The sequence below is a fragment of the Podarcis liolepis genome (assembly GCF_965112155.1).
Source record: "Podarcis liolepis genome assembly, chromosome: 5".
NCBI classification, from domain to species: domain Eukaryota; kingdom Metazoa; phylum Chordata; class Lepidosauria; order Squamata; family Lacertidae; genus Podarcis; species Podarcis liolepis.
This window is the reverse complement of record NC_139556.1, coordinates 32,931,901-32,952,166: the sequence shown is the minus strand read 5'-3', so window position 1 is coordinate 32,952,166 and position 20,266 is coordinate 32,931,901. Positions and strand designations below refer to the sequence as shown.

The 20,266-nt window shown below is 42.9% G+C and overlaps 2 protein-coding genes across 5 annotated transcripts in view; one reads left to right on the top strand and one right to left on the bottom strand.

The window, feature by feature from the left end:
* The window catches only part of LOC310706849 (uncharacterized protein), a 92,231-nt gene that overhangs the window by 31,323 nt on the left and 40,642 nt on the right, over window positions 1-20,266 (bottom strand). The window contains exon 3 of the transcript XR_014526182.1: window positions 19,772-19,859. The gene's annotated coding sequence lies outside the window, so the exon portion shown is untranslated. Of the gene's footprint in view, window positions 19,860-20,266 lie in introns of the transcript that reaches the window.
* Window positions 1-20,266, top strand: part of CHST3 (carbohydrate sulfotransferase 3) — a 47,068-nt gene that overhangs the window by 7,087 nt on the left and 19,715 nt on the right. The window contains exons 1-2 of one of the 4 annotated variants that reach the window (XM_083503119.1): window positions 243-257; window positions 408-556. The exons of 2 other annotated variants lie outside the window; for them this stretch is intronic. The gene's annotated coding sequence lies outside the window, so the exon portion shown is untranslated. Of the gene's footprint in view, window positions 1-242; window positions 258-407; window positions 557-20,266 lie in introns of those variants that run through there. One more of the 4 variants, XM_083503118.1, reaches the window with a different exon arrangement.

Genomic DNA, 20,266 nt, shown 5'->3' with positions numbered 1-20,266 from the left:
TGGAAAAACAGTTTGTTGAGACGCAGATGTAGGTTTGTGGTTTTGAACATGCCCTAAAGGCACAGCAGGGAAGAGTGTGAACAGAGCAAGCCAACATTGTATTTTGCTGTAGGAGGAAGCAGAGGAGCAGCAGCCAGATGCACCTCTGTTGTCTTTAACGGCAGGAATTCTAAGGCCAAAGCCTCCTGCTCTTGGGCGAACTCACGGCTTAGCAATAAGTTTCCCAGCCATTCCTGGTGGTCTGCAGACCATGGCATGTAAGACATCATGTTTTTCACTTAACACCACCTCCAGCCTGAGGTCTGCTGTGTAATCTCTAAGGGTGCCATTTAGGTATACATAGCATGAGTGATGAGCCCACAGGGAAAATGCACTTAGTTCTCTCTCTCTCTCTCTCTGCTAAACAGATAACCTTCCTCAGAGAATCAAGCTGGAAGCAACCATTTCTTTTTCCAGGAGAAGCCCAATTATGCAGAGCGCTGATTGGCTGGCCTTTGTGATAGGCCCAAAGCCACACTCTCCTGCCTCTTCGGTCTGCTCTGTGTAACGCTGACCGGTTAGTCCTTGTGGCAAGTCACAGAGTCATTCTCCCCTCCTGCCAAGCTGTATCTCAAGTTCTTTTTTTAAACGTATCTGTGTTTTTAAAAGAAGGTTCTGAATGAAATTTAATTGGATTAATGTTACCGGGGGGGGTGGGGATGTGGCATGGGATTGTAAAACCAAAACACGTGGTGGGAAGGAGAAGAGAAAATCATTGCTAGCTAGGTATTAGTGTGAACAGAGGAGTAAAGCTGGCAAAAAGCAGAGTTTAAAGTTGGGTCAGAATGATTAAGAAAAAACACACTGCACCATTCGCAAGTGGCAAGATGGGGGTTAGTTTCATGGGGAAAACCCTCATTGAGCATGGACTACTCCATGCATGTAGAATTGCTCTTGTGAGAGTTTTTGTAGGGGGGAAATGCCCCCCCCCAACATTAGGTACAATGTTTTTTGTCAGATGCGCCATTCTGAGCAGAGGTGTGTAATGATGTGGTGGTGTTCTCCAGTGGGTTGTGAGAGAAAAATAAGAAAGGAGTCTTCCACCTCCAGTGGATTTTGACAAGGAAGTTAAAGAGATGGTCTCTGAGGAAAATAAACAAGCACGACCCTGAAGATGACCTTCCTTGAACTTCAGAGAGATAGCGAAAAGAAAATGTCAGAGCAGAGTTATCGATTTTACAGTTGTAGGATATCTGTGTGGCTTTTTCTTCCCAATTCTTTCAATTTCTGAATGTGTAGCACGGGTGAAGAGATTACTGTTTCATCTCTCCCTCTTTCTGATTAGCGCCAGTCCTGGAGTACTACGCTCACAAGGGTTCTTTGTGGGAAAGTGGTGGCACAAGAATAGAATGTGAGGTCACTGCTTTTTCAAGGAAAGGATGTTGCATTATATGTATTGCATTGGGGTAGGATATCAGCCCTACTGAGTGACGCTACCTGCATCCTGGCTGATCTAGGGTAACGTACTCGTGGCTCTAGGCAGCCATTGCACAATCAGGATTCAAATCTACTTGCTGCCTCTTTCTGTCTCCCTACTCATCACTTGTAGATATTATCCCAAGTCCAAGTACACAGATGACTCACCAGGAGTCCACATATGAATAGATTTCTTCCCAAGGCGATTTTGTTTTGGTTTTTGTGAAAGGGAACATCTTCTCTTTCCAGACTCATTCTGGTAGAAGTGGGTTGAAGAGGGAGGCATAGAATGTCCACATTATTTATGCATGTGGTTTTTTTCAAAATTTTATTTGCGAGGATCGTTTTGAGGCAAGCAGTAGTTCGTTTTCATTTTAAGAAGCTTTGGCATTAAGCCTCTCCTTTACTGTCCCTTCAGGGTTATGATGACTTTTCCTTCAGACAGCTGTTGCAGGAAAGAAGAGCTTAACTTAGGCAAGGAAACACTAATCTCTCTCTTCTTTTTTGCTTTTTAATTATATTTTCTTTCTGTGCCTCTGTGTGGTCTAGTTGATCCTTAATGCCACCCTGCCAAGTCCACCAGAGATTTCAGTTGAAATGGGCTTGTAACATTAACAGTAAAATCCTGTGCACATCTACTTAAAAGTCAGTTATGTTGAGTTTGGATTGAGGCCGCAGTCCTATGCGCTCTTCCTTGGAACTGAACCCCATTGAAAACTCTGGAAGTTTCTTCTGAGTGAACGCACATAGGATTGCACTGTCAGCCTGCTTGCATCCTCTTCATTGCTGTACTCCATTGGGCTTGCAGAATGATTGCAGATGCACAAAGGAAAAACAAACAAAAGCTGCATTGGCTTCTTGGCAGAGAAAAATGGACGAAAGGGCTTTAAATTGTGTAATTACAGCTTTCTCTAAACATATAAAAAATACGAATAATATACACAAGAATGAAAGCAAGGTTCCAGGCATGAACTGCTTCACTGCTGTGGGCTGAGTTAGATCCTGACTGAAAGATGAGTAGGATGAAAAGGTAATAGACTGGCTTTGGGAAATTGCAGACCTTTCACCAGAGCCAAAACCTAACAGATGCTGCATTCACCCAGGAACAGCAGTAAGAAGAACCTTCTCTCAGTGCCTAGTTAAGGACCCTTGTGGAATTTCCAACCCTTGGACCATCCATCTCTCTCTGTTTGCATGTTTGAAAAACTGGAAGGGGGAAGTAGAGATAGGCTACAGATTTCAAACATACCCATCGCTTGGTGAACATCTTTCTAGTCTTTATGGCGTCCCGGGTGTCTGCAAGCATGCACATCTGACCACCACTGAACATGAACATCATTAGCATGAACAGTAGGTGGTTCTGTCAGAAAGTTAAGAGAAGAAAGTAACAGACTGTTTTGGGACACGTAGTGCTTTTCGGATGAGAAAGACCACTCTGCCAAATGCCCCATGCCCCTAGGAATAGCAACAGGGAAAGGGCTTTCTAAATGCAGAGTTAAGGGTTTTTGTAATAGCCCCAGAATACCCTTTATCTACACATTTGAAAATTCCTGTATCAGAAAGGCAAGTTAGGCCATGCTGCATATTTCACCACTCCCACCATTGACTGGGCGTTTAATACATTTGCAGTACCTTAGAAAATTCCTACACAGTTCAGTATAAAAGTATAAAAGCCAGAAATATATGTGCAGTGGTATGAGACTATAAAGCAAACAGATTACAACTAAATATCACATAAGCTGAGAATTGCTATGCAGCCAACAGTACATTTTTCCTTTTATGACCATACTTCTAGTTTGATGTTTTCTCACCAGTTTTCTGATGCAGCCCAATTGTATGCATGTTTGCTTAGGAATAAGTCCCACTAATCACAGTGGGGCTTTCTTCCAGGTAGGTGTGCATATGATTGCAGCCTTAGGCTGGACTCCGCAGCCTACTTTAACCAGATGTGCATAGGATTCTACTGGTAATGATTCATAAGCGGGTGTTCCTGACATAATGTGTTAGATCTCCCTTTTTGGTCAGTTCACATGAGCATTTTCTGATGCTGCTCTGAACCCCTGATTGCAGCAGTTTGGAGTGCATGTGTTGGAAAATCCAAATTTTGTACCTAGGCAGCCCAGTTCTTTGTCAAGAGAAACTGAATCCTGCAATAATACATTAATTTGCTTATTTTGTGCACACATTTGCTTATTTTGCACATTTTTGCTTCCTTTAGTCACAGGATGTGATGAAGAAATATTCAGGGCTGAATGCCGGGTGGGGGGGTCACCACTCCTCCCCTCCCTCTGCCGTTTTGACACCTACTTCCTCAGTTTCCCCATGCAGAGTGAGTTCTGTCTCCAGGCAAGCAAGCATTCTGAGCATCCTTCAGTTTGGTATCAGCATGGATGGCAAGCCAGAGAACAGTGCCCAGTCTACCATTGGTTCTTTGTTGAATTTGGGGATAGGGTGCTGCTGCTAGAGACAGTGCTATCAACACAACCTGTGGTGGCTTCAAGGGCTGATAATGTGAAACTTCTTATGGCTTCGTGATGATGCCATGCTTTCTGCTTTCATGTTCATTGCGTGCCATACAAAAATACTGTTTGTCTAAAGTTGTCGTATAACTTTGCTACAGTGGTGCCCCGCAAGACGAATGCCTCGCAAGACGAAAAACTCGCTAGACGAAAGGGTTTTCCGTTTTTGCGTTGCTTCGCTAGACGAATTTCCCTATGGGCTTGCTTTGCAAGACGAAAACGTCTTGCGCTTTTTTTTAAAAGCCGCTTGAAGAGGTGCAGTTGTGACGGACCGTGCTTCGCAAGACGAAAAACATCGCAAGACGAAAAGACTCGCGGAACGAATTCTTTTCGTCTTGCGAGGCACCACTGTATATGGATATCCTAAAAAAACCCCCACAAACATTTTGAAGCAGCGAGCATTTTCATGTGATGAAACTGCAATAGTTGCTTACTGTATTCCACCATGTGTAATGTGGTTTACTCCCAGGTAGCTGTGCATGGGATCATAACCCAGCATAACTTCCATTTCGTTGCATCCCTATTGTGATAATGGTTTGTAAAGTTATCCCTCTTGGTTTAAGCGAAAGGAGCATTCTGAGCATTTGAAACCACTTTAGCTGTTGATACACACACTCTCATTGGGTATGTACAGGGTGAGTCCTTTAAAAAAGGCCCTGTGGGTACAGAGTACACATGTTCCACGGGGCCAAGACTCGCCCTGTAGTTTGCTGCCTTGGCTGTCATCATGAAAGATACTTTTTTAGGGACAGAGCTGTACTGGTTTGCTTAGCAATGCTTTTGCATGGGTATGCTTTTGTCGCCAAAAGAATACTAGGTAAGGATGGGCAGCAGCTAAGGACATATGAGACCAGGGCCACATATTTGGGCAGGGCAGGACAATGATAATTGAGAACTTGGAAGAGGCTGTCTAGGTTTCTCTTTCTTTCTGCAAAGAGAAGTGTCCATATTGGAACTCAGCCTGCGCTAGTTTCACACACCACAGCACATGCTCCATGCCCAAGGCAACTTTGACAGTCCCCTCAGGCTGGAGCAGCAGTTTCCTTTGTGCCTAGACAGGCAAACCATGCCCTTCATCTTATTCCTTGCCTGTAGCCCCACTGCAGGTAATTGATCATATGCAGCCAACAATGATATAAATAGCCCAGCCAGTTGCTCTGTTAATTAGATGTCTGCTGTCTTGGTTGTTTTTACTTTTTTGTGGCTTTCTCAAAATTCTTCTAATGAATAGTGAATTCTTTAATGTAGGGCTTTCCAACCTTTATATTTATTTTCGTGAATGCCCCAGCTGCAGTGTCTGGGGAGTGAGTGGATCACGTCATAGTCATTCCTACAGAGGAGGAAATGTGGGGAAATCCTGACCCAGAAGTTGATGCTTCCTGGTCTCTCTGTCTGCAGGAAGGGCTGTATCCTGGAGGCTCACATCATGCTCATTCCTATAGGGAGGGAAAAGGTGGTGGGAGCCTTCCCCAGATGCTTATGCTTCCTGGTCTGTCTGCAGCTCAGTGGTAGACCCTTCTGCCTTGTATGCAGAAGGTTCCAGGTTCAATTCCCGGCTAGGGATGGGTGAGACCCCTGCCTGAAATCCTGAGAGCTACTGCACATCAGTGCAGACAATGCTGAACCAAAAATCTGCTAATGCAGCTTTCTGCGTTCCTCTATTTTGTGCCCTCCTTGCCAAAATTATGCCTATTTTGAAAGGCTGCATCTGGACTGCTATGCACAGTTACACTTTGCCTCTAGTTCACTGCCTCCCCAGCTGTGTTCGGGTGAGGTTGGGCTAGATTGAACAGCACTGTGCAGTCCTTGCTGCTGCAGCGGCACTCTAGACAACATAACATAATCTACACCCCCCCCCCAGTAGTGCTGTCTGCCATACTGTGAGTGGCTGAGAAAGGACAGCATTCATGTTCAGTATAGAGAAGTGCTTTTGATAGGCAGGAGATCATCCCTCTCTATCCAGAGGCTAAGCCATGTCACCCCCTGTTTAAATGTGGGGCAAATTTGGCTTCTCCCGAAGTGGAAAGTCTGCTTTCTCTGTTTGATACCAGGTCTGATCCTATTACTTGCAGCTAATTAATACACAAGCTGCATGGAGCCTGTCATCGCGGGCAAATTCCAGGGAGCAAGAACAGTTTGTTGGAGCAGAGCAGTCATAGCTGTGTATTATTTTCCACTGTGTTTCTCTGCTTTCAGACATAAAAAAGAGGTGGATGGTGGAGAAAAGGAGTGTGAATCAATTAAATAATTCTACGACCATGGTTTTTCTCACTTCACAGAGTTATTTTGCTGAACACTGAGTCATTTTGGGAAAATGTGACTTCATGCTTCCACAGAGTTTCCTTAGTCACCTGCGTAATGAAAGGTACTTCCTTTCTTGTAGGGTGGCCCCTAGATACAGGCACAGATAAATGGGCTAATATTTGCAGTCATCCTTAGCAGCTGGTTGGCTGACTCATCCTCCCTCTTTTAAACCTTGCTTTATTTTTTAAAAAACAACTCCACACTCTTCATTTTCTTATTCCTCCAGAAGAAAGTATTCCAGGCACATGTATTCCCCACAGAGAAGGCAAAATATGCTAATTTATAATTATCCTCATTAGGTGGGATGGTGAGAGCACACAGCTGCAAGAAAGAGGAAATAAGTCTCAATGGGCTATAATTGTCTTGCAAATGAAAAGTTCTGAGCCCAGAGTACTGGGAAATGGCACTAAGCGTAAGCTTCCAGTCTAGGCACACTCAAGACGAGAGAAGACCATGCTAGGCCACTGGCATTCTTCACCACTGGCATTAGTTGTGACAGCTGTGGGTGCCGGGAGCAGGTCAGCAATAACTCACACGGCTTCAGTGAGGCTAACTCATTATTCAGAGAAACAAGACAGCTCCAGAGGCCATGCCTAGAGAGCACAGCAACTCTTGCCAGTAGAACTCACTTCTCTGAGGCAGTTGAGAGGACTGAAGTTCCCCACCTTACCACAGCTCCTTAAATCTCCTCCCCAGGGTCCTTCCCAAGCAAGCTGAGGCACTGTCTCTGTGCCTGTCTGTGCTCCACCCTTTTCATACCTCTTCTGGCTCTGGGAGACCAGGGGCGAGGGGAGCTGGTTGCAGCATGAGAGGGAGACCACTTGGCTTCCTCACCTGCCTGACTCAGCTCTGCCTCTTGGTTCCCCTCTGCTTCTGCCACTGGGCTGCTCTCTGCCACAGACACTTCCCACTCACTAAACCCTGTTACCTCTTCAGCTTCTGAAACCTCTTCCCAGTCTGCTCCATCTTCTCTCTCTGGCTCTGAGTCTTCTTCCCTTGGGGGTTCTCCAGCTGGTACCTTCCACCACTCCTCTGCATCTAGCCAGTCCATGACATCTTGCTCCTCTTTGTATATTTTAAGAGCAGGGCTGATAATGCTATGCGAAAACCAAGGCTGCCCCCGCGAAACAGCATCATCTTAAGTTCTCCCCTTGTACTCCGTGATGGAAAGGAATGGGTAGCTGTGTTATGTTATGTTATTCATCTTCCTGCCCCAGCCCGATGAATTTTGAATCATGTAAAGAAGTTTCAGTCTGCATTAGTGCATTGGTTACACTGAACAACTTCTTCTTGGGAGAAAATATGCTGCATTTCACTTGCCCTCCAACCAAACATCTCAAATCTCAGTGAACATTAGCTGTGTCAGAAAGCTGAGCGTCAGCTGGGAGCAGCTTATCCGAAGAGGGAAGTGTTAAAAGGTGCACAGAGACTCTCTCTGTTTCAGCTAACAATAGGCCATTTATTACTTTTAATTCTGCCTCCCCTTACCCAGACAGCAAGCATGTAAATGAGGAGTTTTGATCCAGCACTAAAGAAGGTAACTGAAATAGAGAAAAAGAGAGAGAGCACGTGCTACATTCTCTAATAAAGATTATTGCAGAGGGAGACTGATAAGGGGAAGCTTTTAAAAATAGATTTAATTTAAGGTAAACTTTCTACTGCTGCACCTAGTTCCTACTTTTTATTTTAAGTTCAAATATACAAATACGGAAGTTCAGCTGGAAAAAATCTCAGGCACCTGGTCCTCTAGGTGCCTAGAATTTTTATTCAGGCACCTAATTATTTGAAATATCTTTTCCTGGCTCTGTTTACCAGCGGTGAACATCTGCTTCCTTCAAGTGATTGATTCTCTCCAAGGGACTGAATCATGTTATGTTCCTCATGTGATTCTTTTTTCAAAAATAATAATAACCACTTCCATTTTTCAGAATGTCAGAATCTCAAATCTGGCAAAACGTGGAGACTTGTAGAAGCATTTAACACAGCAATTATGGCTCCACATGTCCATTTTCTCACCACAGTAGTTTTCATGTCAGCCGATTTCATGGTCAGCAGCTACAGCTGCTCTCCAACTACAGGCCTTCCAGGAGCTGTGTAGGAGCTCTACTCATTGAGTAGCTACATCCCTGGATAGACCAGGGTGTACCTAAGTTGCTTTACTGTCTCATTCAACTTCATCTCTTTCAACTGTGATTGGAAACATCCTTGAGCATGACGTTGTCATGCTTATCCACTTGTTCTATATGCTGGAGGAGCAGAACTTATTCTCTCAAATACCTCACACCTGCTCTTTTTGGACTGAAACATCAGAATTTGTCAGTGTATGACTTCCGTATGAGATTCTATAGTGCATCTTTTCCACTTGTTCCCTCATTAAATTTTCGCAGCTGACTTAGCTGTTGGCATTATTTTCAGAGTACCTGCACTTTTTTTGATGTGTCAACTTTTCTGGAATAGGTGGTGATAATTATTTAGCAGTGGACAGTAATTATATTGTTTCCACGCACTACTTCCCTGTTCCCAACAGTCTTTACAGGGCAGAGAGAAAGGAATAAAGATATTTTTGTAACGATCTATTTATAAACATATGTTTATTGGGGCACAGAAGCAAGCACACAGACAAGCAGTGCTAGATTCAAGGCCGTATCAGTGCAATGTTCACAGTTCTCTCTCCAGGAACTTGTTAGCACCTCTGCTAAACTGATACTCCCCACCCGGCAACCCCCCAAAACCCTGTTTTTCAGCATTGCACACTCCTTTAACTCAAACCGGATACATTAGTTCTCATCTACACTGCAGAATCAGATATATGGTTCAAGGAGACTTTGGACAAAGGGTAGGCTAAGGGAGTCTTGGTGCCCTGTCAGCTACCAGACTGTGCCTTTTAAAAGGAGGCCTTGTAGCAAACAGGAGTTTTGTCAACTTTATGTGAAAGAATGTCATGCCTTGCTCCAGCCATACGAAGCATTTTGGTAGATAAATTCTTCATTACTCATGTTGGAATTTGGCCAACACACTGAGGACCCCTTTGCCTTGAGGAAGATATTTCAAATGTCACAAGATTTTAAATGCACATGTGTGTATATGACCTCAGCTTGACATCTAATTGGAAAAAACACACGGCTGGACTGATACATGATACTTTCTGAAGCATAGTCACATATAAAAATCAACATCTGTAAAAGCTGCATGCAGATACAGTGCTACCTCAGGTTACATACGCTTCAGGTTACATACGCTTCAGGTTACAGACTCCGCTAACCCATAAATAGTGCTTTAGGTTAAGAACTTTGCTTCAGGATGAGAACAGAAATCATGCTGTGGCGGCGCGGCAGCAGGAGGAGGCCCCATTAGCTAAAGTGGTGCTTCAGGTTAAGTACGGACCTCCGGAACGTATTAAGTACTTAACCTGAGGTACCACTGTACGCCAGAAATGTGAATTGACCATGTGAGGCCTGCATGGTTCCATACTACTACTACTACTATGTCTTGCATGTGGGTTATATTTCTGGAATGGCACATATAGGCAAAGATACATACCACCCCCCTGGAATTGCCCTGCTCAATCATCCTTACCTTCCAGGTAAGGCAGAGAGCTTGCTTACCAGGCTCTGGGATGGCCTCATGGCTGAGTTCTCACAAGATATTGTGGGAACTCAGGTGGCCCTGCCAGATCTCGCAAGACCATCCCAAAGCCTGGTAAGTAAGGCAGGGAGCTTAAAAGCGCTTTCCTTTTAAAAAAAAATAAATAATTTTTTTATTGTTAAAATAATACACATATATTACAAATATACAAGCATACAAACATATATTTCATACAATCCTTAAAAGTGTTCAAACATACCTACACTCATTCCCACAGATAATTCCTTTTCCCATCACCATCCACCACCCCTCACCCCACCTTTGTGTTAGACTTCCAATCTACTCAGTTGCAATTTCTTACCACTTCTATTACTTTCTTTAACACACCTTTAACCTAATTTCATACTTCTTTTTCTATTACACATTGTTATCCATCTTATTTAGTATCTCAGTATTTGAAACGGAACTTGTTTATTCTAATAGGAGTTCTGATTTTTCGATATGTTTTCTAAGTATATCTTTTAAACACCTTTCAATCCCTGTCTATCTTCTCTTTTGAGATCTTTCCAATTTCTCCCATTGTTTTGGATATATTGTAGAACTCCAATAATTTGGCAAGCCACTCTATTTTTGTCGGTACAATACCACTTTTCCCATTTTTCGCAATCAATAGCCTTGCGGCTACTGTTGTGTATAAATATAAGGTCTTGTCTTCTTCCTTTAGGCTTCCTGGTATTATTCCCAATAGAAAATCTGAACATTTTTTTCGTTTCGTTATATATTGTTTCCCAAAATTGTTTGACGTTTAAACAGTTCCACCATATATGTATCATAGTACCTTTCCATGCCAGGAAAACTTGGCCCAAAAGAAGATTTTAAGATCTTCACCTTGCACACAGTTAATTTGTGGGATTTTGACTGACCGGCTTTCAATTGCATAAGGTTGAAATCATGCCAGATAATTGCGTGCAAGATGCAATTTATACCGTACACTGATGTCAAAGAGAGCATAGCTTGGGAAGAATGGAAAGAAAAGGATTTCTCATCACAATACTGTACTTGATTTTTTGGAAGACATTTGCTTAGGGTTACCATATGTTTTGAATTTCCCGGACGTAGCTGGTATTTGACCCTTGTAAACATGACAGCCAATTTCCTAAAAAATAGCTCTAAAACTCTCCTTTTTTGAGATTTTGCATAAAAAAAATATATCATGGAAATGCATTCTGGTTTTCAGACAGCCCAGACTACTAAGCTCCCCTGGATTTTATGTGGTTGTGACATATCCAGGTTTAAACACACAATTCTGTTGCTGCCATGTCTAGTTTAACCTTATGGTCTTCTCGGAGGCTTTGGTAAAGTTTCTGCAGTCAGAAACCGAGAGTTCAAAAAGAAATGGATCTGAAAAGCATGTTTGAAGCTATGTAAAGGGATTTGCATATTTTATTTCACCCCTCCACCCCAGTTCCTCAAATATATTGACATGTTCACATCTTGGCAGTTACAGACCCTGGACACGACATGGAAAGCTTTGCTGTCTGGGTGGAAACTGATTAATGGAAGCCGTAAGCTCAGGAAACCAAAAGAGCAGCCGTCACACAATCGCACATTCCATCAGAATAGTTAAGTGAACGTCAGCTAGCAGAGACTTTTAAAATGCATAAATGGACGCAGGGCTCTTTTCAATACCCATCGCTGCGAAGATAATCTAAGCAGGGTTTTCAAAACCAAGTACCAGTCTTGCTCTGAGCTCCTGATCATTTATGCTTTTCAATAGGCTGCTTTATGCACTGGGAGGCAGAGAAGTTAACTGAAACTGCTCAGTTGGGAATTGACTCAGTTCTAAGAATCCAAGTGAAGAAATAGCTTCTTGTAGACGCTTCACTTGTAACACTATTAAGTGAATGTTTCTTTAAGCAGCACAAATATTACCCGTATTTGTATATCTACTGTGAGCAGGAGGGGCATCCGTTTACTTCATTAAAAAAACCCTAAAACCCTGCAAATGGAGTCATTTTCAGATACTGGGTATGCTCATTCAGTACTGGGGGTGCAGCACTGCAGCAACAGGCTGTGTCCCAAATCTACACGCATTCATTGTAACGTCTGAGAGAGAGAGGGCTGCCTCAGGAATTGGGAAAAGCCTTTACAGGTGGTTCAAGGAAGGTGTGTTGCCTGGCGGTGTGTCTGTGAAGTGGGAGAGTGCCATTGTGCCAACAAATAATAATATTAACAACAACAATAACAACTTTATTACAGTCATACCTCAAGTTACAGATGCTGCGGGTTGCGCTTTTTCGAGTTGCGGACCGCTGAAACCTGGAAGTACCAGAACAAGTTACTTCCGGGTTTCAGCAGTCACGCATGTGCAGAAGCGCTAAATCATGCTTTGCGCATGCGTGCCGAATCACAACCATGCATGTGCAGATGCGCCGCTGCGGGTTGCAAACGTGCATCCTGCACGGATCACGTTCGCAACCTGAGCGTCCACAGTATTTATATCCCGCCCATCTGACTGGGTTTCCCCAGACACTCTGGGCGGCTCCCAACAGAGGACTAAAAACAGAATAAAACTTCAAACATTAAAAACTTCCCTAAACAAGGCTGCCTTCAGATGTCTTCTAAAAGTCAGATAGTGGTTTATTTCCTTGACATTTGGTGGGAGGGCGTTCCACAGGGTGGGTGCCACTACCGAGAAGGCGCCAGACCTAGAATCATACAACGGATGTCAGAAGAGAGCCTATGCGCACACAACAGTATCAGTCAGGAACAGTTTTCCACTATGATATCACTCTCCCCACAACCGAACCTGTGTAGAGAGCGGGATAGGGTTTGCAAAGGAAAAAAGCCTCCGCGGGGGGCCCTGTTACAAATAATGCATATAGATTGGCAGGTGTGGGGAGAGCCTGGCTCTGTGACGCCACCCCTTCCTCCCCTGTGCATTCATTGTCCGGAAAGGGGGAGCCAAATCCTGCAAGGGAGCCAGAGCTTAACGTTCTCCGTTTGTTCTGCTTCCCCCCTGCTCCCTAGCACCTTCTGTTCTCTGAGTGAAAGCTCCAAATGTATGTTTTTGGGTAAAGGGGCACTCCCTAAATCCAGAATGACATAAAAATAGTAGATCATTAAATATGCGGCAAAGGTATTCAGTTAATAGGAAGGTGGAGGATTCCAGTCTGATGTGATGAACTGAATGGTATGGAAACTTGCTGTTTAGCTTTGAGCAGCCAACGGCACCGAAGGAAGAAAGCCAATCCCTATGGGGTCACTTGGTATTTAATAGTCCGTACCAAAAACATAAACTCCAAACCTGCTAATAGATCTACGGGGGTTAGCGGTTCGAAGAATATTATCCACAGTATCCCCCAAGGTTATGGTGATATGTTTTGCATGTTGCTGCTTTCGGAGGTGGCCCATAGATAGAACTACCGTACTTCCATGTTCACATCCTTGGCTTATTGGTGACTTTGAACTATGGGTGAGCTTGACACATTCACACGCAATGCGATCCAAATAGTGCTTCAGTTTTATGGGGAAGGGAGTGGCTTTGGCAAGTCTCTTTTACTCATTAAAGAGCTGTGAGGGGCCTCTGGCATTAGCATCATGAAGTGTGAGTCAAATGAACGGACTCCCGGTTGGCCATTTCCATATTTATTCCTGTGATTCCTGATTTTCCGGCATCTTCTGGTTCTCCTGGAGCAGATTCCTAGGCTCCCTGCCATTGCGCCGCGGAAACAGTCTGTTTAGGAAGAATCAACTCCTTTACCCAGATGAACACAAGATGCTGAAACCGGCCTTCCTGATTTCCTTCTTTCATCACATGATGTCTTGAAATACTTTCTTTGGCACCTCTTTCATCTGAAAAGCGAAGCAGAGTCCTGGCCTGTTTCAACTAAGTGGTAGATTACCACTTAGCCTAAGGCCAGCACTGTCACTTATTCTTGTGCCCCAGTGTATGAACTGCCCAAAGTGATTCCTGCCATGTTAAAGCTCTAGGATAGGATCTTGTAGCCTAATATAGTGAATGCTTCTGTCCAAGTGATGCATGCTACTAGATTTCAGGTGAAAATAGCTTCTGCCCCAAGGGATGAGGCCCATGCAATCATAGAGGGCAAAAGTCAGAGTAGTTCCTCGACCCACCTGAGCTTAGTACTGTCACCCTCCTTTTATACAGCCCAGTGTTTGAGTGGAAATCTTATTTTAAAGGACATTAATCACTAATTTAGCTGTAGTCAACGGGAAGCTGAAAAAAGGCTCAACCTTCAAACAGGAATTGTTTAAATAAAAGATACAAGGCGCCTACTAAAAAGTGATCCAATAAGACCAGCTGATGTTATTAATACATTATATTTGGGGGAAAATAATCATAAATCAGGTCAGAGTGGTGGGGAACAGGCTGTTAACGCAGAAAACACTGGACTTCAGTGACGTTATCTGGATTCTCCATAAAAAGTGAGCAGAGGATGGCAATTCCAGAGACAATCACTACTGTCTCTTGAGCCGTTAATGTTACCAACAACTTCATCCCTGATCTTTAATTCATTGTTTTAGATCAAGGTATGGTTCACAGATGCATGTTCATCAATAAAAATCATACACATAGGTAAACATTTTATCAAAATTAAAATATGTTTATACAGTGGTACCTTGTTTTATGAACTTAATTCGATCCGGAGGTCTGTTCTTAACCTGAGGTACCACTTTAGCCAATGGGGCCTCCTGCTGCACGATTTCCGTTCTCATCCTGGGGCAAAGTTCTCAACCTGAGGTACCACTGTATTGCACAAAACATTAACATGTAGCTTTGCTTTTAACAAATGCATTGTACTGTATTTACTCAAATCTAATGCACACCTTTTTTGGTCAAATTACATTGCGAAAATCAAGGTTTACATTCGTCAGCAAATACCTTTTTTGGTTTCAAGGTTCTGAAAATTGAGGTGCACATTAGATTTGATGACACATTAGACTTGTGTAAATACGGTATTTCTCAATGTTCATCATAATATAGTTGTACCTCAGAAGTCTAACAGAATTTGTTCTGGAAGTCCGTTCAACTTCTGAAACATTCAACTTCCAAAGTTCAGCTTCTGATTGGCAACCCTGCAGCCAATCAGAAGCCACGGAAGCCCTGTCAGATGTTCCAAAAGAACATTCGAAAACTGGAACACTCACTTCCGGTTTTCGATTGTTCGGGAGCCAGAACATTCGACTCCCAAGGCGTTTGGGAGCCGAGGTACAACTGTACAAACGTTTCCTCGGTCCCATTGAAATCAAACTTTTATAATATATGCAAAATCATTTCCCCAACTCCTTTATGCTTCAAATGGTCTATTTCCTAAGTTAGATGGGTTCCAGGCAAAATTCCTTCGGTCCCTACTTCAGGTTACAAATTGTGTTCCTAATTCAATTCTATTTCTGCAAACAAGTGAATGTCGGCTTTACACCAAAGCGTGATGGGCTGCCTTGAAATATTGGCTAAAGATTTGGCCTGGGGAAGGGATTACTTGTACATTTAACCAACAAGGAGTCTATCAGCTCCTGGTCAAAAACTATGGCCCGAAAAGCCTCCTTGATTGGACTTTCACCATCCTTTTTATATCATCTGGGTTATGATACTGCCCTTAAATCCCTGAGGCAGAGGTTATAGGACATTTCATACAGCGATCTTCGATCTCGATCTTATGTAACCTGTGGACCATTTGCAACTGGGATTCAATATGGACATGATTTTCAGTTATCTTAATATCTTATGAATCTTTCAGTACCTAATTATTGTTGACTTTCAGTTATCTTCATATCTTATGAATCTTTCAGTACCTAACTATTGTTGACCGTTTACCAAAGCGAGATTAAATGTATTTTCATCTGAAGTACTAAATGGCAGACTGGCCAGAATACCCTATCAGTATAGGCTCTGTTTATGTTCTCAGGATGTGGACTGTATGAAGCATATCTTACTACACCGTTGCCAGTATAAACAAGCCAGGGATAAATTAATCAAACCCTTATTGGTAAACTTACTGGCGAAATCTGAAACCTTCTGTCTCAAGTATCTTCTTGAAGATAAGTCAAAGGATAATACCCTGGCCGTGGCTAAGTTTGTCTCAGAGGTAATAAGATCTAGAAATCAACATGCTCCGGATAAAACATAGTGACTGCCTTATAATCTTTACCCTGTATTTCTGCTGTATCTTGCTTTCGAAACTGTTTCTTGTGGGTCTTTGGACCTTAATAAAGAATGTGTGTGTGTAATATATTGGATTGCAGTAGAGATGGAATTTTTTGAAAATTCAAGAAATTCACATGGATTTCTTTAATTCCTGTTTCGACCCTTCGCCTTGACAAAAAATAAAGCTTTTTCCCAATTTTGCTAAAGACGTGAACAATTCTTGTATATTATATGCATAACACAGTTTCATTCCAAATTTCCTAAATCATCCAGAACATGCTTACAGCTGTGTTTATAACTATAAAATAGGTATACAGTATAGGAATGTTCTTATGAAATTGTGTTAACAGAAATATAGTACAACATGGCTCTTGACTCTTTTATACATATAGCTGCATATATTTGTACATATAATCCCTTCCCCCCTTCCTACAAAAAAAAAATCCCAGCAGTGTCTGAGCTTGGGTTTGGGTGCTTGTTAACCAAAGGCAATCTCATGTTAGCAAAACTCAATCTTAAGTGAGGTGTAAACAGCACTTCTTTCTTCAGTAGCCAGTTTAAGCATGCTTTTTATAACAAAACAAAACAAAACCATGTATTTTGGGCCTAAATGGGGGAAGATGACTTCAGGGAAAACAGGTGTGTGCTTTTTTTTGGTTTTTGTTTGCCAAATTTGGCATTTGATTATACGTTTGTATAACAAATAGCCGGTAGTTTGCCTTATGCAGCAGCCTCTCCACCTCCCTTGTTCCCCTGCTAGGGAGAGTTACAAGGGTAGAAAACCCTTGAATTTAAGTTTTGTTCACCGTAGGGTAAACGTTATTTCCTCTTTGTGACATTTAGTAGCGGGTGGCCCATTAAATTCATTCGAGAAGAGAAGATCTACTGATTTCAGTAAAGGAAGAGGGTAGCACAAGCCTTCTAAAAACAGCAAATTCCCATTTTATGCATGTCTTGAAAAGACTGTGCTGTTAAGAATACGGAATCTCTACTGCTCTGAAAAATGTTAATAGCCACAATAGTCCATGGCAGCTGTTGCCATCAGAAAGAAAGACTTTAAGGCAGACAGTAGTTTTATGAGAGCTGAAAGTGGTTTGAGAGAGGTTTTGTTTCCCATGGAAATGAGTACAGTGGTACCTCAGGTTACATACGCTTCAGGTTAAAGACTCCGCTAACCCAGAAATAGTGCTTCAGGTTAAGAATTTTGCTTCAGGATGAGAACGGAAATCGGGCTCCGGCGGCGCGGCGGCAGTGGGAGGCCCCATTAACTAAAGTGGTGCTTCAGGTTAAGAACAGTTTCAGGTTAAGTTTCAGGACCTCCGGAACGAATTCAATACTTAACCTGAAGTACCACTGTACAAACATATTTCTTGCCTCTGGTCAAATAGGTGGGGCAGGTTTTTGAGGCAGTGCGTGAACCTCTGAAATCTTGAAGCAAATAGGTAGGACCATACTGTTACCAACAAGAAAGATGACAGAATAAAAAAGTAACCTTTAACTCCTCCTGAGCAGCAAAAGATAAGCCAGCATCCGCTTCTCCAGCCTGTTCCCTGCTTGGTCCTATTGTCAACACTCCCTTCCCGTTTGCTATGTTAGCACACCTGGATTCCTGATCAGGTTGGGGAGGTGTGGACCCCAGGACCAGGAAGAGAGCAAGCAAGAGAAGCTGATGGTTCCTTAGAAGGTATTTGTTGTTTAGCTTTGCCAACAATAGCAGCTATGCCTCATTCAGTCTTTCTTCAGCCCTTTCTCCTCCTTTCAAAAAAGAAAAGCAGCAGCAGCAGCAGTGTCCTCAAACTGAAAGGCCTTCTGTCATTGCAGGTGCCCAAGCAACATGACCACCTGTTCTGAGCATCGCCACTAGCGCTGCTGTAATAGCTGCATGGCTGCATGGCTATAGAAAGCAGGCTGTGCCATGTAAATCTGCTGCACTCCAAACAACTCTGAAACAGAATATACCAAATGACTCCATGACTCTGTAGGCCGGTACTGTTATTCCTCTTCTCCCAAATTACTATTTGTGCAGTACAATTGCCACCTCTGTTTAACAAAATGTTAGAGGGCCATTTAAAAACTAGCAATCCCACTAATGTAAGTTTGCCAGTGTTTCGTGCAAACAGCTCCCCTTGTGCCATTCAAGTAGTACAGTCCCCTATGTGAGGACTATGCCATATCAAAGAGAGGCAAGAAGTGATGGTAGGAAGAGATCGTAAGAGATGATCACGGCATCTTTTATTCTGGGGTGGAAACCCATGACAAAGTGCAATGAAGTAATCAATTCTCTATTTCTGATCATGTTGCCATCATAAAACCCCCATCAGTTCAAGCACACAGGCAGTAGAGGAAGTCAAGCACAGCCCAAATGCTTGTCTTTCTTTCCCAGCAACTGTGTCACACAAGGAGTGGCTGATATGTGAAACAACAACAAAATCCTTGTTTTTAGAGGATGCTCCACAAGTTACAGGAGGCAGGCACCATCCTTTAAGAAGCATGTCTTCCTGTGTGTGTCCTGAAGAGGTGCTTTCCTTCCATGAGTTTTCAAAATGCTTATCAATTCACCATGTATTGATTATTATTTTTTTAAAATGTGCTGTCTGATTAACATGGGGAAAATAGAGGTGTTGCACAGGTCCATGACTCTCATTTGTTTCACCCAGCAACCCTGTAAGCTAAGTTAAAGGGGGGGGGAGTTGCAAAAGGGGAAAGTACACATGGTTCAGGTCCCATAGGGTATCCACTAATAATAAAAAAATCAAAATATTTTTGATTAACGAAATATGGCAACCCTAATTGACCTGATTCAGGAATAATGAACCTGCAGCTCTCCAGATGTTTCTGGACTGCGACTCCAATTGTCCCTGCCAATTGGACATGCTCTCAGGAGCTGATGGGAATTGGAATCCAACGTCTGCAGGGCCACAGGTTCCCAGCCCTGGCCAAACTGGAGCTAATCCGATTAAATAGATATTTGTGTCCATCTTCCTTGTCCTGAAACATCATCTTACTCTGTATTATTTGTTTGCATCAATGGGCTGTTTCCTCTTCCAAGAAACGATGTAGAAAGCTTAAGTACAATACTAAAATATGTTTTGTTTTATTTGGACTTTCAGTCTGAGGTTAAGAATCTTGTCTGCTGCAATGTCTGGCAGGATTCCTCTGGCTCATGTTCCCATGATGTAATGAGTAAGAATCAGACAGTAAAGAAGCAATAATCCATAATTGGCTGTACCACTTCAGAGCAATCATTTGAGTGTATGCTGCTGATGAAATGATGTTCTGAATGTAATATACCTATTGGCTTTTATTGGTGCAGTGAGGGGGATTTCTAAAGCAGATATTAAACATGGAATTTAGAAATGTGGTTGAGCAGAAGTAAAGTTACTGAAGAACAACTTCCCCAACGATGCTTCTTCACAACGAAAGTGCTTTCCATTCTCCATAACAGAAGCCTTTGAGCTCTTGAGTAGTTTTGCTCCTTTGGTTGTATTTGGAAATGCCACCACCATCTGACATAGGACAACTGCAGATGTCAAGTGAGCAGAGGTTTGAGTGCTTTTGCATCTTGTGTAAAGTGTGCAGACTTATTCCCCTGGAAGTGCACCTCCAGGCTTTGAATAAGACATGGGGACATGGCGAGAGGGAGCATGAATCACACATATTCTCCCACTTCGTTTCATGTGACCAGGTGTGCTGAGTGAGCACACCCAATAACGGTCAAGCCAGATGATTTAAAAACTCGTCCAGCCTTGTTGCACTATTTATGTTTAGCTTTAAAAGTTCACAAGCAACAGTTCAGGATTCTGATGCCAGGACACAGTTTTAGAATTCTGAAATGAGATTAGAAAAAGTGTGCAGCCTGTGTGTTACACGGGAAGGTACATTTTTAAAAATTGCTTTGTTATGAGATAAAGAGGGGAGGGGGGAGCCCCTGGGATATTCTTTGAGGTGACCTTACTGTTAGGTAGGATGAGGTTCAAAGCGAGCAAGTCGTTCGTTTTAGTGCCATGGAGGTGCCGTTTGGATTCCCATGCACAAGAATTCCTTGGGCTGTATCATTTGGACCAGGGATTTTCAAACTCATTACCCCCATGGCCCATTGGAGACTGGGGGGCAGAGCTTGGCATAATCAGGTGGCAATTACTGGTAATCAGTTTTTATCTAACCCGCCTTGGAAATTGCTAGCTTCTTTGCCACGTCACTTTCCTCAAGCTAAATACAAACATTAGCTCTGGAG